This window comes from Dermochelys coriacea, chromosome 1 (assembly GCF_009764565.3).
Source record: "Dermochelys coriacea isolate rDerCor1 chromosome 1, rDerCor1.pri.v4, whole genome shotgun sequence".
Classification (NCBI taxonomy): domain Eukaryota; kingdom Metazoa; phylum Chordata; order Testudines; family Dermochelyidae; genus Dermochelys; species Dermochelys coriacea.
Window position 1 is genome coordinate 244026198 of NC_050068.2, and position 21880 is coordinate 244048077.

The 21880-nt window shown below is 44.1% G+C and overlaps 1 protein-coding gene across 1 annotated transcript in view; it reads left to right on the plus strand.

Annotated features, from left to right (window-relative positions):
* Positions 1-4646: 4646 nt before the first annotated feature.
* Positions 4647-21880, plus strand: part of WASHC1 (WASH complex subunit 1) — a 65934-nt gene continuing 48700 nt past the window's right edge. Inside the window, exon 1 of the mRNA XM_038383805.1 lies at positions 4647-4762. The gene's annotated coding sequence lies outside the window, so the exon portion shown is untranslated. The remainder of the gene's footprint in view (positions 4763-21880) is intronic.

Here is a 21880-nt window from a genome sequence, read left to right on the forward strand (position 1 = left end):
GAACACCCACTGAGTAGGCGCCTATGTGGGTGAGGCCAGGGAGGTTCCTGGGAGTGGGTCTGATGGGGCTCCAGCTGCTCCAGGGGAAGAGGAAATCCCATTCCCTCCACCCCCAGCAGCTGAGCCAGGTGCAGAATTCCAGTTCCCCCAGGTGTAATTCACTCTGTCACTCACCTGGACTGTACACTGCACAGATGCTTGGGAAGCAGCTCAGCTGCCTGGCTCTCCTGGTTCGCTGCTTTCCTGCCCTCCCCTTACACAGACCATGAGGGGGAAACTAACTTGCTAGCAGAGAACACCTGGCTGCCCCCCTCCCCCCCAACATTCATCCATGCCCTCCTAGGGGGCTGAGGGGTCAGGGGGAAAGCAGCCATGCCAGGCGCTCTGAGTCTGCTGGTCAGTTTCCCCTTGTGGGCTGTGCCGTAAGAAGCTCCTGCAACTGCTCTGCAATGCCAGCTTCAGTCTCCAGCAGGTTCTCCTTGCAGATTCTTTCCCCAAGGACACATGGCTGGGGGAAGGGAGGATGCATCACAGTTCTGGTTTGGGAAGGGTGAGGAGTGAGAGGGGGAGTGGTAGCCTCAGCTGTGCCTCATGTTACCCCCATGTTACAATTCTGCTTCAGAGTGTGCTTCATACAGAAGGTTATGTATGAGCAACTAGAGTTATAGGAAAAAATGGTAGCACCTTCTATTATATTGCTTGGTTTCCTGACTAATGTGCCATATTGCTTAGTGTTGTGTGATCCCAGTGTTGTGTGAGCCTGTACTGAGAAATATTTTGCACTAAAGAGAGTGCTTCTGCCATCAGAAACAGAACAGGGAACAGATATAGGAACAGCAACTCAATCTGTTCCAAGCTGTCTTTATTTCTGTACCACAAGTGGAAAACTAGAGTTGAGCCTGAACCAAAACCTGGGGTCTGAACATCCCTGAAGGTTAGGATAGTTCAGTTCCAGATTCAATTGCAGTGTCCAGGCCTGGTCTTTATCATGGGTCAAACCAAGCCTCAGATCTGAAAAACCTTAACTACAGGGAAGTTTGGAATCAGATCTGGTATGTTTTCTGGTTATGGCCTGACGCTGTGCAAAATTGAGACTCAGCTTGCTCCTCTTGAATGTTTGGCAAGAGCTATTCAGCTAACTAAAAGAAACTTGAGAGAACTCCAAAACACACATGCATGGTAGCACCCTAGTTCTGCTCACCTTCCCTTTGCACATGTTCTCTCAGGTTCTGGGGTTTCTGTTATTAAATCCTAGTGGAAAATATAATAATAGCACATGGCGCTTTTCATCTGAAGATCATAAAGGTGGAAAGCCATTATTATTTCCACTTTTCAAGTGAGGAAACTGAGGCATGAATTACTTACACAAAATGTCTTTGCTTGCTAAAAGATGTTGCTGCAACAGGAAGAACAAAATAACGTCATGTTCTCAATTCTCCATTTTTTTTTCCACCTAAGTAAAAACTCCTAGATGAAAGGTACAGTTCCTTGAACCTGTGTGAAAAGCTGTCAAATCTATTGCAAATCTAAAAGACTTGCCTTTTGCATGGAGTTTGAGGTTATGATAGGAGAATAAATGAGTGATCAGGATGAGTTGATAACAGCAATAAATCCAGCCTATCGGGAAAATTTGTCTTTATGCAGGAACTGTGGACGTTGTAGAAGAGTTTAGATATTACTGTGATGGAATACTAGCAAGACTGACAAGCACACAGATAGCTAGATGTAGATAGATAAGAGGAAGACGAATGATTTGGCATATTAGCTGAGGCCATCTCTTTGTACCCTAGATATCATGTTCTGTTGGTTGCATAGGGAGACGGGGCTCCCTACATTTTCTTCCCTCACCTATAGAGCAGTGGGCAGTATTCTCTTAAGCAGGGGAAGAAAAGCTATACTGTCTGATTTGAATTTGTTTGCTGAAACTTGCCAATGCAGAGAACTGGGAAGGAGAATGATGCCCATGGGTGGGTTAATCAGTTTTCAGTACTCGCAATGTAAGAGGGTCCTGTCATCAAAATAACTAATCAGCCAATGAAAATTGTTCTGGATAGGTTTTTATCCAGTTTCACTGACTGAGAGTGGTGTCACTCAGTATCTGCAGAATAATTGTGTGGGTGGAGATGAGAAGTAAGCCAGAGGCTAACCCTGTCAGCTTGCTTGCGTAGTTTAATTAAACACATAGTAAAACAGTTGCTTTTTCTAATTTGCCTCAAGATTATTATTTTTTTAAATTCTTTAGTCCAATCACATCTCCCATTTCCTTAGGCCTTATCTAGACTACAGGGGAAAGGTTTTTTTGGTCTGTGTTTTTGGTATATGACAAGGCCTTACTGGAGCTCAGAATATTATTACTTCCCTCCCACTTGCAACCACTTTCTTATTGAGATTCTGGCCAGTCCCATTGCCATCCTGATACCAGTTCTTAGCTGGGCCCCAGTCTATTCTTGTTGCTCTCCTGCTGTCTAATTTTTCTCTCTTTCCTCCCAGTGCCTTACTGGGGTTCTCATGGTCTTCTTCTTATCTACCTAGTTCTGTTATTTCTGTCTGCCCGATGCCTGCAGTAGCTCTCTCTCTACCTTTCTTCTTTCATTCTCAGTGGGGCTGGCCCAGCCTTGCACCCACCTCCTCTTTCTTTAATTTGATTTTTCTGAGTGTATTGAATTGGATTTTTATCTGAGTAATTGCAAAGCACTTGAAGGGCTTTCCATCAGCAGTATATAATAAAAATGGATCAGAATAGATTGGATTGCTGCTTCTACATCCGTTCCCATATTCTGTTTCTGACAGGTCCTGACACCCACACACGCTCCTTGCTCAGACTCAGCTAGGCCTTATTGCTTTCATTCTCAGTGTTGTATTGGCGGCAGGCTTTATATTCCTCACAACTTCCTCTTCTGATAGAAATTTTCACCTTGTTTTCTCTCTCCTTGATTTAATGGTACACTTTAAATGCTAAACAACTTGATGATCTGGTCCCTTCGTTAAGACTTCACATGGGCGAGCACTGTGCTCGCTCTCCTTGTGAGCTCCCAAAATGTTATGTTGCTGCTAATATGCTTTAGAATTCCAACCAGTTTGATATCACTTTCTACCTTAACCTGCAACAAGTGTTCATAACTTTGGATCCCACAGCAAATAAGCATAGCCAAGTGAATAATTTGCAATTGGTATTTTATCTAATGAATTTAGCATCCCCCCCAGTTGAATATGCATGAGCAGATCTTGATTTCCTTAAATGTAGTTTGAATTATTTGCCTACATTTTTGTGCTGTTTTTAACTCTATGTATCAATCACAAATAGTTCTATGTGAGCATTCAATACTTGATATTTGCTATTCACATTGTGTTAAGTTGTAACTGATCAAATAAGTGCCCTGGCATTGTTTCTGACACTTGAGTGGATGGGCATGCATATACCTTTGGACTAATGACTTGTACATGCACAATTAAATTTTGGGTTTGATTAATATTTTTGCACACCGCTTTGAAGTTCACTTTCCATGAATATTTGTGCTAGTAAAGTTGTTTGCTTGGGTGTTTGTAGAAAGAGAACGCGAAAGAGGCATAAGCAGAACCTAGAATTGATTCAAAAAATTCCAGCAAATAGTCACCATTTAAAACAACAACAATAGTATTTCATTGCCCAGCTCTTCAACTAAGCACTGGAGGGAGAACAAGTGCATGTGAGTCGGATGTTCACTATTCCCCAAATCCGAGAAATGCAGAAGCAGAAAGGCAGCTGGAAACAGAGGCAGAGGAGACAGTGGAATGTTTGTTTTGTGACCTTCTTTTAAGTCATATGTTCATTTCTCTTTTTGTGGGCCAGGATCAGGTCCAGGAGGAGTGTGATCAGCTTCCCTTTCTTTGTGATTATATCAGAGAGGGGAGGCCCTGAACTATGTTCTGTTGTAAGATGGGGTCAGGCTATGGCAGTGGTTGAGAACCTCTCTCATGCGACATGCAGCAGCAGTATCCCTAAAGACAGTGTGATAGCTGTGCTGGGACACCCGTTGGGGCTGGGGAGCATGGAGCCAGGGCTTAAGGTGGTCTGAAAAAAGTGTGCCTGAGGGGATTCCCATGGGCTGGGAGCAGCAGCCCTGGGGACTTTAAGCACTGCATGGTGAAGTCTCCACTTCCCCTCCAACCACTGGCACTATTGATTGTGTGGATCCAGGGCCACGGGTCGGGCTGCGTGACACCGAGCCACCAATTCGTGTCAAAGTGACAGGCCCCTTCCCCAGCTGGGGGTCTGGCTGCGTGGGGACGCGGGGGGCTCCCAGGGCTGGGCGAGGCCGGTGCACGGTGCCCGTTCTGCACTTGCTCCCGGCCGGCTGGGGCTTCAGGCCAGGCCCGGGGGCAGGGGGGTGCGTGAGCACTGGGACCCCTCCGCTTCCCAGCCCCCCACCCCCTCCCAGCGCTGCCAGGCCTGTGCGGAGACATTGGGGGCCCGGGTACATCGTTTGCCTTCCCCCGCCCCCGTCACTTAATTGACACAGAACGTTACAGGCGTTTTGGGGACCCCTAAGCCCGGCCCCAGGACAATCGCCCCCCTTTGCCCCCTTCCCCCATGTCAGCCCCCTGGCTGCTGGTCCCAGCCCGGCCCGGCACTAGGACCTAGAACGGGAGCGGGGCAGAGTAGGGGCGGAAGTGGTGTTCAGCGGCAGCGGAAGTGACTCGTTGTCGGGGCGGAAGTGGGTGAGGGTCGCTGTTGTGGCCGCTGCGGCCGAGGTGTTTAGGGGGCGTGTCCCGCTCGCGGCAGGTGAGGGGGCAGAGCCACGGGGGCGGCCGCTAGATGGGTCCCCGGGGGGCTTGTGGGGACCTCAGTGTCCCGGTCACCCCGGGACTGGCGTTTCTGGGAGGCCGGGGCCTCTGTGGGGCGGCCGGTGGCCGGGGGGGGGGGGTCTCTGGGGCCGGGCGGGGCTGGCGGGGGCGGGGGGCGTCTCAGCAACTGCACCTGGATTAGCCTGATGTACCTGAAGCTTGTATGGGGAGGCTGGGCGGGGCGGGAATGGGGTTCGGGATGACCTCTCTCTGGGACATATTGGTAGGACTTTTGAGTGTTACCTTTAGTCCCACATCGCCCTCTCTCGCTCTCTCTGTGTGTGTGTGTGACTTGCTGAGATGGTGCAGTTGTTGCTGGCGGGCACTGGGCACGTAATATTAAAGTGGGGTTGTCGAAGCATTCTGGGGAACTGGCTTAATTATATAGTTATTACGATTCATGAGTTGGAGCTACAAACAGTAGGTGCATATCTTCCCTTTGGTGCCTAGTAGATCTGCAGATTCTGGGGTTTATACAATGATCAAAGGTAGAATGACAATTTTGTAAAAACAAAGCTGCTAGTTATGGACATTACTAGTATATTCATCATTGCTCAGTGGCAAAGCTTGGATGATTGTATATATGCATGTGTACATATACATTTACATTTGTAATTTTGGGTCTGGTTCTATTCAATATCTTCATCAATGATTTAGATAACAGCATAGAGAGTACACTTACAAAGTTTGTGGACGATACCAAGCTGGGAGGGGTTGCAAGTGCTTTGGAGGTTAGGATTAAAATTCAAAATGATCTGGACAAACTGGAGAAATGGTCTGAAGTAAATAGGATGAAATTCAATAAGTACAAACGCAAAGTACTCCACTTAGGAAGGAACAGTCAGTTGCACACATACATAATGGGAAATCACAGGTTTCAGAGTAGCAGCCGTGTTAGTCTGTATTCGCAAAAAGAAAAGGAGTACTTGTGGCACCTTAGAGACTAACAAATTTATTAGAGCATAAGCTTTCGTGAGCTACAGCTGAAGTGAGCTGTAGCTCACGAAAGCTTATGCTCTAATAAATTTGTTAGTCTCTAAGGTGCCACAAGTACTCCTTTTCTTTTTGCATAATGGGAAATGACTGCCTCGAAAGGGGTACTGCAGAAAGGGATCTGGGAGTCATAGTGGACCATAAGCTAAATATGAGTCAACAGTGTACCACACTGTTGTGTAAAAAAAAAAAAAAAAAAAAGGCAAACCTCATTCTGGGATGTATTAGCAGTAGTGTTGTAAGCAAGACATGAGAAGTAATTCTTCCTCTCTACTCTGTGCTGATTCAGCTGGAGTATTGTGTCCAGTTCTGGGTGCCACATTTCAGGAAATTGGAGAAAGTCCAATTGGAGAAAGTCTAAAGAAGAACAACAAAAATGAGGTCTAGAAAAAATGACCTATAAGGGAAGATTGAAAAAATTGGTTTTGTTTCTTCTGGAAAAGAGAAGACTGAGAGGGGACATAACAGTTTTCAAGTACATAAAAGGTTGTTACAAGGAGGAGGGAGAAAAATTGTTCTTCTTAACCTCCAAGGATAGGACAAGAAGCACCAGGCTTAAATTGCAGCAAATGAGGTTTAGGTTGGACAACAGGAAAAACTTCCTAACTGTCAGGGTGGTTAAGCACTGGAATCAATTGCCTAGGAGGTTATGGAATCTCCATCATTGGGGATTTTTAAGAACAGGTTAGACAAACACCTGTCAGGAATGGTCTAGATAATACTTAGTCCTACCATGAGTGCAGGGGACTGGACTAGATGACCTTTTGAGGTCTCTTCCAGTCCTATGATTCTATATATGCCAGGCACTCATGGGGCTGCTATTATTTTTTGTCCTTTGATTATTTGATAATTTGGCAGTTATCAGACTTTTGCACATAATTTTGGTAATTTTTGGAAATATGATTAATGACTTCTGAGAGTTAGCATTTCATTGCTTTGAATGCTTACATCTCTGAGTTGCTTCAGGCTGTTGCAGATACAGGAAGGCAACTTTACTTCAGTTTTGTATCAGTTAATGCTTGGTTTGCATTTGAAAGACTCTCTTCACAACCCTAGAAATTTACTTTAAAAGAGTTTGCATTCTGCAGAATCTGAATCAGTACCTCAAATGGACCTGATATTAAATATCCCTGCATTAAAAGATTTTTGGCCTCTCCTCAGAATCATTGGCACCACCATCCCATTCACAGAAATAAAGCTTACTTGTGGAAGAAGACAAGGCTTAAAGTGGACTGAATCACTTTGGAGTCACAGAACTATTAAAAAAAAAAAAGTATCTGAATCAGGTCTGAGGCAAGTAAATAGCTGCTGACAGGACATTGTAAGTGTATTAAAGAACCACTCTGAGATTTAAAAATATGTTGCAAACAAATGCAGTTGTTCCTAGTAATGACAGATCTGTGACCAATTTAAGCCTTAGAAAGAGGGGCTTGATAACATATGAGTTTCATGCTGATGTATAATGGTATCTGTTTTGATGGGATGACAAGTTTGAAACAGGCTTTGTTCCGGCCCTTATTCTGATCTCCACAGCTGTGGACTGTATTGTTCAAACCCTGTAGTGGAAGCAGTGCAGTTCTATAAGGCTTTGAACTGCAGTTTATATATGGGACATGGAGAATGTCTAAAGAATCCCTGAATGAGGAAAGCTGCTGTGTAATCATAACGATGTAGTTTGTGCACACATAGGAAGGCCCCTGCTTTAGTTACTCCGTACTGATGGAGAAAGAATTGCTGTCATTTGAAATACGTAGTGAGGAATACTCTACAAGCAAAGGCTGCAGTGTGTGTGTCGGTGGGAGGGAGATAGCTTGTGAAAATGGTTCAGTCATCATTACCCAGGACATCAGCTGATTGTTTGCAGTAAAGTTGTGGTGAATAATCCTCTCAAAAAATTATTCATCTGAATATCAAGTACTTGCTGTTGAATCAGCAACTAATGCGAAGAAAGCCACCTGCTTGTGGAAGACTCATATTTCAGCAGTGCATTAGAATCTATTTGTTAATGTTCCAGAGAGAGCTCTGTTTTTTAAAAGTACAAATTTTGGATATAAATTGTACATTGGTATGCTTAAAGTAATATTACTAACCATTGACTAAAATAGATGCTTCTCTTGCACTGTGGAGATGCAATTATTTGTCAAATAAATGTATGGGTAATGTTTTCAAAATAAACACATGCTATTGTGATAAATGCATTCATTCTAATAAAATTCTTCTGTGTTGAAAATAAAGAATGAGTCAGCCAACAGTCATACTGTTGCAGTGGTATTACATTTACCTGTGTATACTGAGAGAGGCTGCTGACAGGCATAATAACTGCTGTGAAAAAGGTTGTTATTGAGGCCACATCAGCAATGGTGGGCACATATAATATTTACTTTAATACTAAGTGAAAAACTTTGCCCCATTGTAAAATCACATCATGAAATGTTGTACTGATCAGTGATTGAGCCATGGTCTTTCTTACCAAAAAGAGGTGACTGTCATCTCTCTAAGAGCATTGCAGATATGCTTCCACCACTAGAAGAGGGGGCCTCACCCTGTGGAAAAGTATGTTTTTTCCAGATCTTTTTGTGTCTTTACTGTGATTGCCAATAAATGGACCAATTAATGCCAGCTGTGGTGGTGATTCATATGGTGTGAACAAATGTCTGCTAGGGACTGAACTGAGACCACCATCTCACTTCTCTTAGGGCACTCAGCAGCCATCACTGGAAATGGCTTGCAGTCATCTGGCCCAGATCAGGTGACCTAAAGGTGAAAGGCTCCCTGTCTATTGCCAATTTTCTGAGGCATCCAGTCTTCCTAGAGTACTGAGATTACTGTGAACAGAACAGATACCACTTCCTCTGCCTGATGCAAGGTCTGGAAGCAAACTTACTTTGATGTCTCCCTTGGGAAATTTTCTGCATTTCAGTCTTCCGTGTTCTGCTGTTTTGCCACTCCTCTCTTTCTGCTCTGGTTAGGCTGTCATGATTTGGGAAGGATGTCTGAGGGTCCCTTGATGTGTTTGTTTAATTATACTTGGTTGATAAACTTGTCTCATTTAGAAAGTGGAAAGAGCTAAAATGGTAACATTATTAAATCTATGTGTTCCCTGGGACTGCTTTGTCAAGACAGAAATGCCCAACCCACCAGTCCATCAGTGCTTCCATCTTAAATGTGGTGCGTTTCTTATTTATTTGTATTATCAAAACATCTAGGAATCCCGGGCATGGACCAGAACACCAAACACAAAACAAAACAGTCCCTGCCCCAAAGAGCTTGTAGTCTAAGATGATACAACAGATGTCTACAGACAAAGGGGGAGCGCAAGGAAACAATGAGATGCTATTTGGCAGTGTGACAGGCAGTGGTCTTAGTACACCAGTAGCCTAGCCGTTGTCATTTTTTTTGTAGGCCTCATGACAAAGGAGAGTTTTAAGAAGGTATTTAAAGAAGGATAATGGCTGAGTCTTGAGGATGTTTATGGGGAGCTCCTCCCAAGCCTATGGGGAGCAGCATGGGAGAAAGCATAAAGGTGCACGTTAGATTTTCAAACAAGTGGGTAATGGAGGCTAGAATCATGGAGAAGTTGGAAGTGGAAGCTGATCTTTTGCTACTGAATGAGATGTGATGGGTTGGGTGGGGATAGGTCATGAAGGGTCTTGAAAGTGGAGACAAGTAGCTTATGTATGACATGATAGAGAAGAGGGAGCCAAGGAAGGGAGTGATGTGCTTAAAGCATGACAAAGAGGGGGTAACATGCTCAATTTCCTAGCCCAACACTTTGATCTTTTGCAGCAGCATTCTGAATGGATATCAATGGGCCAAGATTGCATTTGTCAAGGCCAGAGAGGAGGATGTTGCACTAACCGAGACATGAGATGATGAGAGCTGACCAGAACTTTGTAAGGTCTATAGATCTATGTAAGGTCTATAGATAAGAGAGAGTGCTGGTGGATACTTATCTTTAAAGAGCTCTCACTCGTTCCACCAAAAGAATCATGTAACTGTAATGGCAGTGGCACTAGCTGAACAGACTGAGGGCTCTGTCACTGAGGTAGGAGGGGGTCAGGGATTGAAAATGAGAAGTTTATAGTGTTGGCCATTGAATGGTGACTCTGAAGCTTGTTCTACATTGGTGCCACATCCTCCCTCCAAACCTTGTTTTCCCCAGGAGTGACCTCTTTTCGGTGCAGATCCCTATAGCCTTGCCCTCATACCCTTACCGGGTTGGTACATCTACATGGAAGTGGTGGTGTCACTGTCGTGTGCTCCCTGACTCACCATCTCTGCTGGATTAGGGACATAAATACTTCTCAGGAATGGCAATAATCCTTTGTTCTACACACCTTGTTAAATCCCCTCCATGTCCTTGTACTCCAGACTGCACTGGTTGTTGACTGTCTGTGAGGCTTGTACATGGCATTCTTGGGGATTTTTTTTTTTTTTACTCTGCTTTCTTGTCTTGTATCATCTGCTGCTACTTCTGCCGCATCTCCTCTTGAATGACCCACACTCAGCAGACCACTCCATGATGCTGATCACAGGATCTTGTGATATCACTGGAATTTCCTCAGGCTTGTTTTCCTGCTGTATCCCAGAATCCTTTGTTTCTTCCTTGTCCTGTGCCTGGCAGTTTCCTATTTCAAAGCCTGTTGCCTGCACTAATTTGTTTCTGTTGGCTTCTTATTTCCATTGATTGATTGCTTTGGCTCTTTTGTGTTACTTTACATTTGTCGACCAATTTCCCTAGTCACATCAAATCTGTTCTGCTCTACTGCTGCTCCAAAGCCTTTGGCAGGACTACAGATATGGTCTGCTCTCTGTCGTGCTGCTTCCAAGCATAACCAATTTGAGCTCTTATATAGGAAGAGAAAATAAAGGAAGTCTGTTTCTTAGCATGTTGGGCCCTGTTTACTTGTGCTCTTCCTCAGTCTAGCATCACAGATACAGTTCTTTCTACAGTTGCAAGTGTCTTGACATCACTTAAGGATTAATTTAAATGATGTGGGGAAAATAAGTCTTGGGAAAAGAGACTGACTTAAGGGCAGGAGGATCAACCCTTTACACACACTGTCTCTGTGAGATGTTTGGGGAGGGACTGCAGGTATTCAGTGGGAAGTACTGGGAGCTCTTTTGCTTGAAACATTTTAATATTTGAGTAGATGAAACAATTCTCCCCTGGCCTCCTGGGAGACAATAAGATGGAATCTAATAATAAAAGGCTGTTACATCCCTAACTCCTGACTCGAGAGCATTCCTGCCAGACAAAAGGTGTGCTCCTTATGTGTGGAACCCAACTTTCCCACAGGACATTGTGTCGCCCTGGATTTGAGGGGTATATACTCCTGAATGTGATCAAGCTAATTGCCAACCATATTATGTGCATTCAGCTGCCATGAAATAATGAAATAGAACATCACTTAATGAAGGGTTAATTTGGAGACAGACTTTCAGAAGCAAGGTGATATCTAGCTGGCAGTTTCTGCTAATCAGAATGGAAGGAGGGGACAAACATGTAAGCAACTGAGTCTGAAAACCTTGGTGATTGGAAAACCTTGTCTAGACTCCTCTAATATTAAAGTTTATTGAAAGTTAGAAAAATGATGATCCACTAGGGGGTCATTATGACCTTTGTGTTTTGTAGAAGCTAGTTATAAAAGATTAGCTAATAGAGTGTACTTTGGAGCAGTCCTCTGAAGCCATCTTGAGAGACTTTTTTTCCTGACACCCTTTCTCCCCTGTGGGTAAGCAACTGGCCACTGCCAACCTGCTGTTAATTACTCAATGCCATTCCAGATGTTAGGTAAATATCTGGGCTGTTCTAAACCTATTGCTTATGTTTGTGTGTGGTTAAATCTAATATACTGCAGTTTTAGACAAGAGCATGCTTACTTGCATTACTCCTTGATCAGACAGAGAAGTGCTGTGTTCCTGTTGATTTATTCCTTACACCGCCTGGAGTGAAATAGTTAAGTTGCCCCTGTTGGGGGTTCTGAAAACGCAGGGTAACAATTGGTCTGACTGGTGTTCCGTATTGTTTAAAATTCAAGTAGAGCATTCACATTTTTTAAAAATAGGGTTTCTTCTTTGCAGATTATTTCTTCTACTTTTATTATAAAATGCTTTGATGGGGCAACAAGCCTTGTGGATGAGGAGGGGGAAGCAGTAGATGTGCTATTCCTTGACTTCAGTAAGGCTTTTGATACTGTGTCATATGACCCTCTCATAAGGAAACTAGGGAAATATAGCCTAGATGAACCTACTATAACATGGGTAAACCACTGGTTGTAGAACTGTACTTAGAATAGTTATCAATGGTTTACAATCAAGCTGAAAGGGTATATTGAATGGAGTCTTGCAGAGATCTTTCCTGGGTCCGATTCTATTCAATGTCTTCATAAATGATTTGGATAATGGCATAGAGAGTACACTTATCATACCAAACTTTATACCAAGCTGAGAGGGGTTGCAAGTGCTTTAGAGGGCAGAACTGGAATTCGAAGTGATCTGGACAAACTGGAGCAATGGTCTGAAATAAACAGGATGAAATTCAATAAGGAATAATGCAAAGTACTCCTCTTGGGAAGGAAAAATCAATTGCACAAATACAAAATGGGAAATGACTGCCTAGGAAGGAGTACTGCACAAAAGGATCTGGGGGTCATAGTGGATCACAAACTAAATATGAGTCAACAGTGTAATACTGTTGCAAAAAAAGCAAACGTCATTCTGGGATGTATTAGCAGGAGTGCTTTAAGCAAGACATGAGAAGTAATTCTTCCACTCTACTCAGCACTGATAAGGCCTCAACTAGAACATTGTGCCTGGTTCTGGTCATCCCACTTCAGGAAAGATGTGGACAAACTGGAGAAAGTCCAGAGGAGAGCAACAAAATTGATTTAGAAAACATGACTTAGGAGGGAAGATTGCAAAAATTGTGTTTGTTTTGTCTGGAAACAAAAGTCTCAGGGACATAAGTCTTCAAGTACATAAACAATTGGTAGAAAGAGGAGGGTGATAGCATTCTCCATAACCACTGAGGACAGGACAAGAAGCAATGGGCTTAAATTGAAGCCAGGGAGATTTAGGTTGGACATTAAGAAAAAACTTCCTAACTGTAAAGGTGGCTAAGCACTGGAACAAATTACCTAGGGAGGCTGTGGAATCGCCATCATTGGAGGTCTTTAAGAACAGTTTAGACAACACCTGTTCCAGGATGGTCTAGATAATAGGTGCAGGGGACTGAACGAGATGACCTGTTGAGGTCCCTTCCAGTCCTGCATTTCTATCCATGAGAGAAGAATTCTGTAAATTAGAGAACTATTTTCAGCTCATGCCTGCCCAGGGGCGAGGACTCTAAACTGGAGAGCTTTCATGATGGTATAGAATAGCAATTTCTAGGCCACTGGACTGGCTTAAATTGGAACTTTAATAATTGCTGCTACAGTGTACCTGTCAGAAGTACAGGAATAGGTGTCCTGACTTTCCCACAGTGCTTTGGGGTTGGAAATTTATGAACTGTGATACTGATGATGGAGTTCTGGTGCTTTATGAATATGCTCTCTCAAACTTTGTCTTGCTAAAGAGGGAGAGAGACTTAATATTTAGCCAATTTTAACTGGCCAAATTTAAAAATTTTGTTTAAAATTCAAAAGTTGGAAGGGGGGCAACAGGAACAATTTTGACAATCTGGGAAATCCCTCCCCCCATTTTTTTCCTCCAACCAAGTTTCCTTATATATATATATATATATATATATGAGGCTTGGTTCTGGAGTGGGCTTTATGCCCCTTACCCTGTCAAACCTGGAATATTATGTCAGCGCTGGGTTGTTACAGCTTTGGTGGTGATAGGGTTGCCAAAGTTTCTCCCCATCATCTAAGAACAAATCTCAGACATGGAAATTTCCTACAGGCTGGTCTGCAATACTTTAAAAGATGTCACTCTGATCAGGACAGATGCTGAGCAGAGAATGCTGGGCCTATTTCTGAGCCGCAAGGAACACTGTATGAAATGGCCCTTCACTTAAAGAGTCTTAATGTTTGTTGCTCTCATGCAGGGCTTGGAAACAATTACCAAACGCTTACTATCCAGAGGCAAATATGAAAAGGAGGAGCAGGAAGAAGAACTACTAGGGAGGTCCAGAGGCAATAACATCAGTGTTTTAACAGCCAAGTTTCCCAAGTGGCAAGAGTGAAATTGACATGATTCTTGTCGCTTTCATTGATGCCCATAAGATTTTAAAAAGCAGCAGTTAAACTGTCTAGCTAGTGTTTTAGTTTCACTCTGATTGGGGAAATTTTGAGCAGTGATAGATTTAGTGGAACTGTCTGGAGACTCAGGAGAACACTGCATCGGGTTACACTCACTTCAGGTTTGGAATGCTATCTAAACACCCATGATGGTCAGGAATGTAATTATTAAATAAACAACCTTAAATTGCACTGAATTGATAATGAAGGAGCTTAAGATCACCTAGGAAAGCTTCCCACTTGCTAGTGGTGAGTAAATTAGTTTTTTCCAAGCCCTGTTCTCATGACATGGCTGCTCCTTCATGGGAGTTCTGGCAGATAAATACCTGTGCATGTAGCATCAGAACAAGTTGGAATGCTAGCATTGTCTTCATCTCTCCTTTGTTACTTAGCATCAAACTCCATTCTGCTGAGGTAATTTTCATCCCTTCAGATAAAAAGTGCTGCCCTGACTTCCTGGCTCCCAGAATTCTATGGCAGGAAAACTGCAAGGAGATAATCCCTAGGGAATTACTCTGCAGTGTGGTTGCTGGACTGTCATAGTACCAGGTTTCAGAGTAGCAGCCGTGAGCTGTAGCTCACGAAAGCTTATGCTCTAATAAATTTGTTAGTCTCTAAGGTGCCACAAGTACTCCTTTTCTTTTTGTCATAGTACTGGGTAACTGCAGACACTGCACACTCTGCCTGAGTTGTAGGAGAGAGGGTGAAGAACACAGCTGGGAGAAATAATACTAAAATAAACCTGAAAGAGCAAGGCAGGCACTTTCAGAAGATTAAAGATAGTGGGCAGGAGAAGAGGAGGAGAACTGTGTCTTGAGAGAAGCTGTTGCGAGATGGAATGATATGCTGTATCCTGTGGCCATAGTGTCCGAGTTTGAAGGGAATAGTTTATCACTTGAAAGCAATTTCTGCTGTTTTTAATCTCCACTCTCTCTGACCTCTTCCTGAGATAACCGCTGCCAAAAAGCAGTCCAACCTGCAGTTTATTTTCTAGATTATTGATTTCCAGACAACAAAAAGCTGGGGTAAAAATAGGACAGCAAGACACCCTGTTGGGGTCTTCCTGCTAGCTAACATTGGAAGTACTGAATAAGTTCCCCCTTTCTAGTGTTTATATGTGTATTATCTCAGAGAGTCCCAGCTGCTGCCACATTGTCTATAAGAAGCATGAGCATCCCCTTTGCTGCCGCATATACAAAGCTGGCAGATTGAGTCTAATGGATTTGGCATGATCAGACTGAATAGCTGACTGTGCTAAATATCATCTATTGAGCCCTAGTAATACAGGGGTAGGGACGGGGGGAAAGTATTGTGATATGCATGAATTTTTATATTGAGGGAAATGCTGGGAAGATCTAGTGGGTCTGAGGAAAGGATGGAAATGGGATATTGGAAGTATTTGGGTGAGAGGGAAATGTGGTGATAATGGGGTGGGAGGGGGGGAAGATAAGGGAGGGCAAGATCACTAAGCAGAAGACTGAAGCTGATGACGATAGAACATTATTGCCCTGTGGGTTGGAAGAAGTGACCAGCTGTTTTATTTCAGGGAGATGCTATATTTTGAGAGAAATATATTGTTTGTATGTGACAGTATTAAAGCTGAGGAGCTTTGAACCCTGCTGAACCAAAGCCAGCTATATGAGCTTGCTGGCGCTGCAGCAGCAGGACAGCTGGAATCCTCATGGAGACTCAGATAGTTAAGACAGTTTATCACATTTAAATGGTGTCAAAGGCAAGTAAGATTGAACAGGGAACTTGGACATATCCTAGGCCTAAGTGGGAATGGACACAGATGAAATGGCCTCAACTGGGCAGTCAAATAAAGGGATGGGGAGGCTAGATCTGACATTGAGAATGTTTAAAAGGGGTCTTAGAAGGACAGGGTGGGTGAGGTAATGTCTCTTATTGGACCAGCTTCTGTTGGTGAAAGAGACAAGCTTTTGAGCTATGCAGAGCTCTTCTTCAGGTCTTACCCACCTGTCTCTCTAATATCCTAAGAACATAAGAATGGCCATACTGAGTCAGACCAAAGGTCAAACTAGCCCAGGATCCTGTTTTCCAACAGTGGCCAATGCCAGTTGCCTCAGAGGGAATGAACAGAACAGGTAATCATAAAGTGATCCACCCCTTCACCCATCCCCAGCTTCTGGCAAACACCATCCCTGCCTATCCTGACTAATAGCCATTGATGGACCTATCCTTCAGGAACTTATCTAGTTCTTTTTTGAACCCTGTTATAGTCTTGGCCTTCACAACATCCTCCGGCAAGGAGTTCCACAGCTTGACTGTGCATTGTGTGAAAAAAATTTCCTTTTGTGTGTTTTAAACTTGCCACCTATATGAGACCAACATGGCTACAACAACACTGCAAACAAAAATGGGTCTTAAGCTTTTCTTGGTGAGAGCAAGAGTTGAAAAGGAGTCTCTTGAAAATACAATTCTCTAGTAAAAGAATGGAGGGACCCTATAAAGAAGAGGAATATCTGCTGTGAGATGGGGGTGGCTGTGGGGGCCATCTTCACTGACAGAGCGGGTATGATTGAAGCACAGTTCTGTAACTTCAGTAAGTTTTTTCCTTCAATATTTACCTTTTTCGCCTACCCCTTCCCAGAATCCATCCATTTGCATCTGTGACAATAGGATGAGTTTAATCTTTTGATGCCAAAGCAATCCAGTTGAATCCTGTTTCTTATTATTCCCTCCCTTACCCCTCAAGATAATCATTTCAGTTACAGGAAATGTACTTGTTCAGCAATAATACCTACCTTTAGTGCAGCGCTTTTCATCAGTAAATCTCAAAGCACTTTTCAAAGGGAGTCAGTATCATTATCCCCATTTTACAGATGGGAAATTGAGGCAGAGAGCAGGAAAGTGACTTGCCCAAAGTCACCCAACAAGCTAGTAGCCGCGTTGGGATTAGAACTCGGGTCTCCTGAGTACTAGTCCAGTGCCTAGCTACTAGGCCATACTGCTTCCCCAAGATAGCTGATGCCTTGAGGATTGTGGGTTTGCCTCCCTCCTCGCTTCCCAGATGATGAATGGGAGGAGGTAGTGGCAAGACTTGCTCTCAGTTCCAAACCCAAAAGTTTCAGGGTGGCAAATGTGCCACGGGGGGGCATGGGAACTCTTCCATATGAATCCTGTTAGTGTGATTTAATGGAGTAGTTATATGGCACAGAGTTGAAACTGCTCTGTACTGTTTTATGAAAACCATATGGTTCTAATGGAATGTGTACTGTAAATCTTGAAAATGCGTGGTAGAACAGCTACTGGGGAAAAATTTGTCTTGGCACATATTGATGACATTTGTGTTTTAGCTCAACTGAGAGGAGCCTGCATCCCAGATTAGGAGGATGCTTGAAGTTCCCTAGATCACTGGTGGGGAGTGGTCCTGCTCAGTCTGTTGATAAAGGGTCAAGAGTTGTGGAGAATTTTTATGAACAATATGTGTGACTCAATTTACCTGTTCACTTTGTATTGCTACTCACTAGTAGCAAATGGGTTAATTTCTTCCTCTGGAACAGCGAAACTAGGGATGGGCATATGTCACATACGCTAGTCTGGCTTGGACCCAAAAATGCTATCAAGAACTGAATGGAATCAGCACATATGAATAGAAGAACCAATGACCAAACTCTGACTGGGCATTATCTCTTACCACCTGCCAACCAAGGTGGAGATGTGAAACACAACGGAGGCTGCGATGAGGGATAAAGACAGGAGGTGTCAGGTGACTGTTGAAAACTGGGATGGCCATGTCTACACCGCAGGTGCTATTATGGCATAGCTACGGCCACTTAACTATGCCACTATAACCCTGTAGTCGAGATGAAGACTACAGTGATGGAAGGTTTCAGAGTAGCAGCCGTGTTAGTCTGTATTCGCAAAAAGAAAAGGAGTACTTGTGGCACCTTAGAGACTAACAAATTTATTAGAGCATAAGCTTTCGTGAGCTACAGCTCACTTCATCGGATGCATGCTGCATGATGTAGCTCACGAAAGCTTATGCTCTAATAAATTTGTTAGTCTCTAAGGTGCCACAAGTACTCCTTTTCTTTTAGTGATGGAAGGGTTTTTCTTCTGTTGACCTAGCTTCGTCTGCACTGGTGGTTAGGTCGGCATAGCTATGGTGCTCAGGGGTATGGATTTTTCACATCCCTGAGTGCTGTAGCTATGTCAATCTAAGATTTAAAAGTAGACCAGGCCAGAGAGACAGAAGATCTGATGGAGACTATGATGGATTCTAGGAGGCCATAGAATAATGGAGCAGTTGCTTTTTGCCATTGGAAACTTTGTCTTAAGCTTGGTTTTTCCATGCTGACCTAAGGACTATCAAAATCTGTACTCCAGGTGACTAATAAATACTGGCTTGCTTTGGGAAGGCTTTCCTATGTCACTGCAAATACTTACTGGTTATATTGTTCCCTGAAGGAGTAAAGTCTCTAACAGTATTCTGAACTCATATAGACACACTGAGAAACAGGGAAGCTGTAATCCGAAGGCCCAGTCTGAATTGTAGAAGTTGTGAATACAGACTAACATGGCTGCTACTCTGAAACCTTTTGAAAAGCTAAGCCTAGGACAAATAGGGGTACTCCAAAGTAGACTATATAAAGATGGAGCATCAAACCCTCTGAGATGAAACACCTTCAGTTTTGGATTCCAGCTTATACTACAGTCTCTTCTTGCTATTGTATGTACATGAACATCTAAGCAGTATTTTTTAAGTAGTTGTTTGAAGTGTCGCATGGGCTTGTTAGGTTTTTTGTTTTGCTCATATTTACTCTGAAACTGATTGAAGGCATTTTTATACAAATTCCCTTGCTGGGTTGGGTTGGACTGGAAGTTTAGTGTCATTCAGATCAGATGTATCGGGCATTTTAAAGTCCTGCTGGATCCTAATGTTGTTCGTGCTTTATGCAGATACAGTGGTTGCTGTTCTTCGCACCTGGAAAATGCCTATAGAAATTATGGGTTATGGGGATGAAATGGTGGAACCAGTCTGTGCTGTTCTCTCCCCTGGACGAGGATGTGAATACTGTCCATGCCGTACCTTGTGGCACAGCAGCAGGGGAAAGGATGGAGCCTCCAGGAACAGGCGTGGTGATTAGTGAAGGCCTTCTGCCAATAGGGCACTAGGATTTTTTCCCCTTCATCTTTCGGTGCAGGAGTTGTGGAATGAGATGTAGTCACAGCAGCAATGGAACCCACTTCTGCCATTCCCTGGTAGAATGGAGGAGGAGACTGTCACTTAAATAGACATATGGGGAAGGGAGAAAGGGTATGGAGGGTCTTTCTGCTAAAGCAGGTCCCAAATCAGATGTTACCTTGCTCCCCAGTTTACTGCGGTAATAGCCTACAGTAACCCATTCCATTATGGCTATAATATAGGTGATGCCCACCCCATTTCAGTCTAGGTGCACATTGATGGATGAGAGGCAAGGATCCAGTATGTGGTGTGCACGCGAAGCCCTTGAGTCATGATGGATACCAGGGCAAACTCTTCAGTAGGCTGCCTCTTCTGAGGCTGTAACGTGTGGGTGGTTAACTCCCTTTGTGAAAGGACTGGCTGCTCCAATGACATCTGCCAGTGAATGACAGGGAGCACCTGGCTTTTCTGATGTGATGTAGGAAGGCCATTTTTCTCCTCTCCCCTCCTCAAGCTGTGTCCCTATGGAAGTGCCAGACTCCAGAAATGCTGGGCTGTAAATGGGAGTATTGCTCTCATATTTTGTGGGTAGGAGTCTCTACCTGGGAGCTGCAGCAGTGGTGTGATGTAGATCCTGCACCTATGACTAGGTTCCTTTCATGGACTGGTAAATACTGCTGGGAAGGTGGGGGAGAGAACAATCTCCTATAAAGCTCCCCAGCTGTCTGCATTATTTGCCAGTGCCTGTGGCTGGGGAGTTCTGGCTGCCCTGTTTAATTTGCTCACTGTGAGGCACAGCTGGAGTCAGTCCCTGCTGCAGCTCTCTGATGGAGGAGCTGGGAAGCTAACTCCACCCGCCTCCCTTTTCATAGGGCTCTGTGTCCTCACAGTGTGTGTCTGGCCAGAGAGACCTTCAAAACGTGGAGAAGTCCTTGTCTGGGTTTTTGTATCTGAAGTAGGCAACCTGGGATCTAAATCAGGTCTGTCTCTCATGGGCTGTGGGTTCGTAAGCTGCTATTTAAGAGGTCTCGGGTACCATGAGAGCTATGGTGGAGTGCAGCCTGCTGCAGGGTCTAATTACAACCTTATTAATGCCTTTTTCATCACTTCCTTTGAGCCTTCAGATGGTGATTAAACCTATTTATGGGGCAGAGTTCCTTAATATTCAGCACAGTGCACCTCTTCCCAATCAAATCAGTAACATCTGCATCTCTGATTGCTGCTTAATAACATTGTAGACCATGGTTAATTAAAAAAGGTATAAATAGACTTTTTTCATTCTCTAACTTATCAGAGTGCTTTCCCCTCCCTTCTGCAATCCAAATAAAACTTTACACTAACTAAGGAAAGGTTGGCTTAGCAGAGGGAGCAGGGCAAACCTCTTGTCTTTTTCACCTGTGGGTGAGTGGGAAACCATCCCGCACTCCCACCAGGGTTAGTTATCTGGCTTCTGCTCTGCTGTTGAATCAAATTTCAGCCCCTCCAATTTATGCCAGGAACAATAATCCACGGTACAGTAAAGATAGAGTTCAGTATAAAAGTAATTTCTGAAGCAGTTGCCACATTTTAAAGAATAAACATTAATTTCCAAATGTCTAATCGCACATGAATGTTCTTTGGGGGCTTGATAAATTCACCTGGCTGCTGGAAGTGGGCAGTGTGACTACTGCTGGCATCAAATGGCTAAAATTTCTGGGCTGCTTAATGTTCCCTGCACCAGTTTATGCATCTTGGGTGGCACTCTTTCTCCTCTCCCCATCAGAAGACAATCTTAGCTTCCCCAGCAGTTATTGTTCCCTCCATTCCTGCTGGCATGGAGACTGGAGCTGGAAAGGGAGACCAGCTGGAGTGTAAATGGCATTGACAAGCCCTATGCAGTGGTGGTGTAGCCAAAGGACCCGAAGAAGAGCTCTGTGTAACCTCAAAAGCATGTGTCTCTCACCAACAGAAGTTGGTCCAATAGAAGGTATTACCTCACCCACCTTGTCCCTTGACAAACCCTGGCACTCTCTATGACAGCTGCCACTGTTGGACAAATCCACAGTGGATTCCAGGCAAAAATGCCACCTTGAATATTCATAAGTAAAGATGTTTTGGTCAAAACTTCAGGTCGGAGTAACTTTAGTAACAAATATGCAGAATGCCAGGAAAGGACTCTTCTCTTTAGAGGTCTCCTTGGGCCTAAATTTAAAGCCTGTCATGAACCAGCTACACCAGAGTCAATCCGATTCGACCTGAGCCCATTGGGTTGTTTTCACACCTCACCCAACGCTTTTGTAGTGTGGTTCGCATTGGGTTGCAAAGGTCTAGATGCTGGCCTGGACTCCATTTTCTTTACTTTGTTTCCTCCATGGAGTCACTGGGGCTATTTACTCTCTGGTCCTGCTGCCTCTCTCATGACCTGCTGCCCACCCCAGCTCTGCACCATGCACCTGAAGGACAGCTGGTTTTGCCTGCCCTGGGCCATTCCCCCAACATGTCTCAGCGCCACTGCCTCATCCTGAGGCTTGTCCAAGTGGGGGCTTCCCGCTCCCAATGCCCACAATTTGTCTCCAGCCTCCTTCTACCTGTGGGGTCAGTGCCTCGGTGGCTGTATAGCCCACTCCTGCTGGCTCCTGCCCATGGGCGGCCAGTGACCTGGCTGTTGGGGGAGGCTAACTCCCAGCCCCTC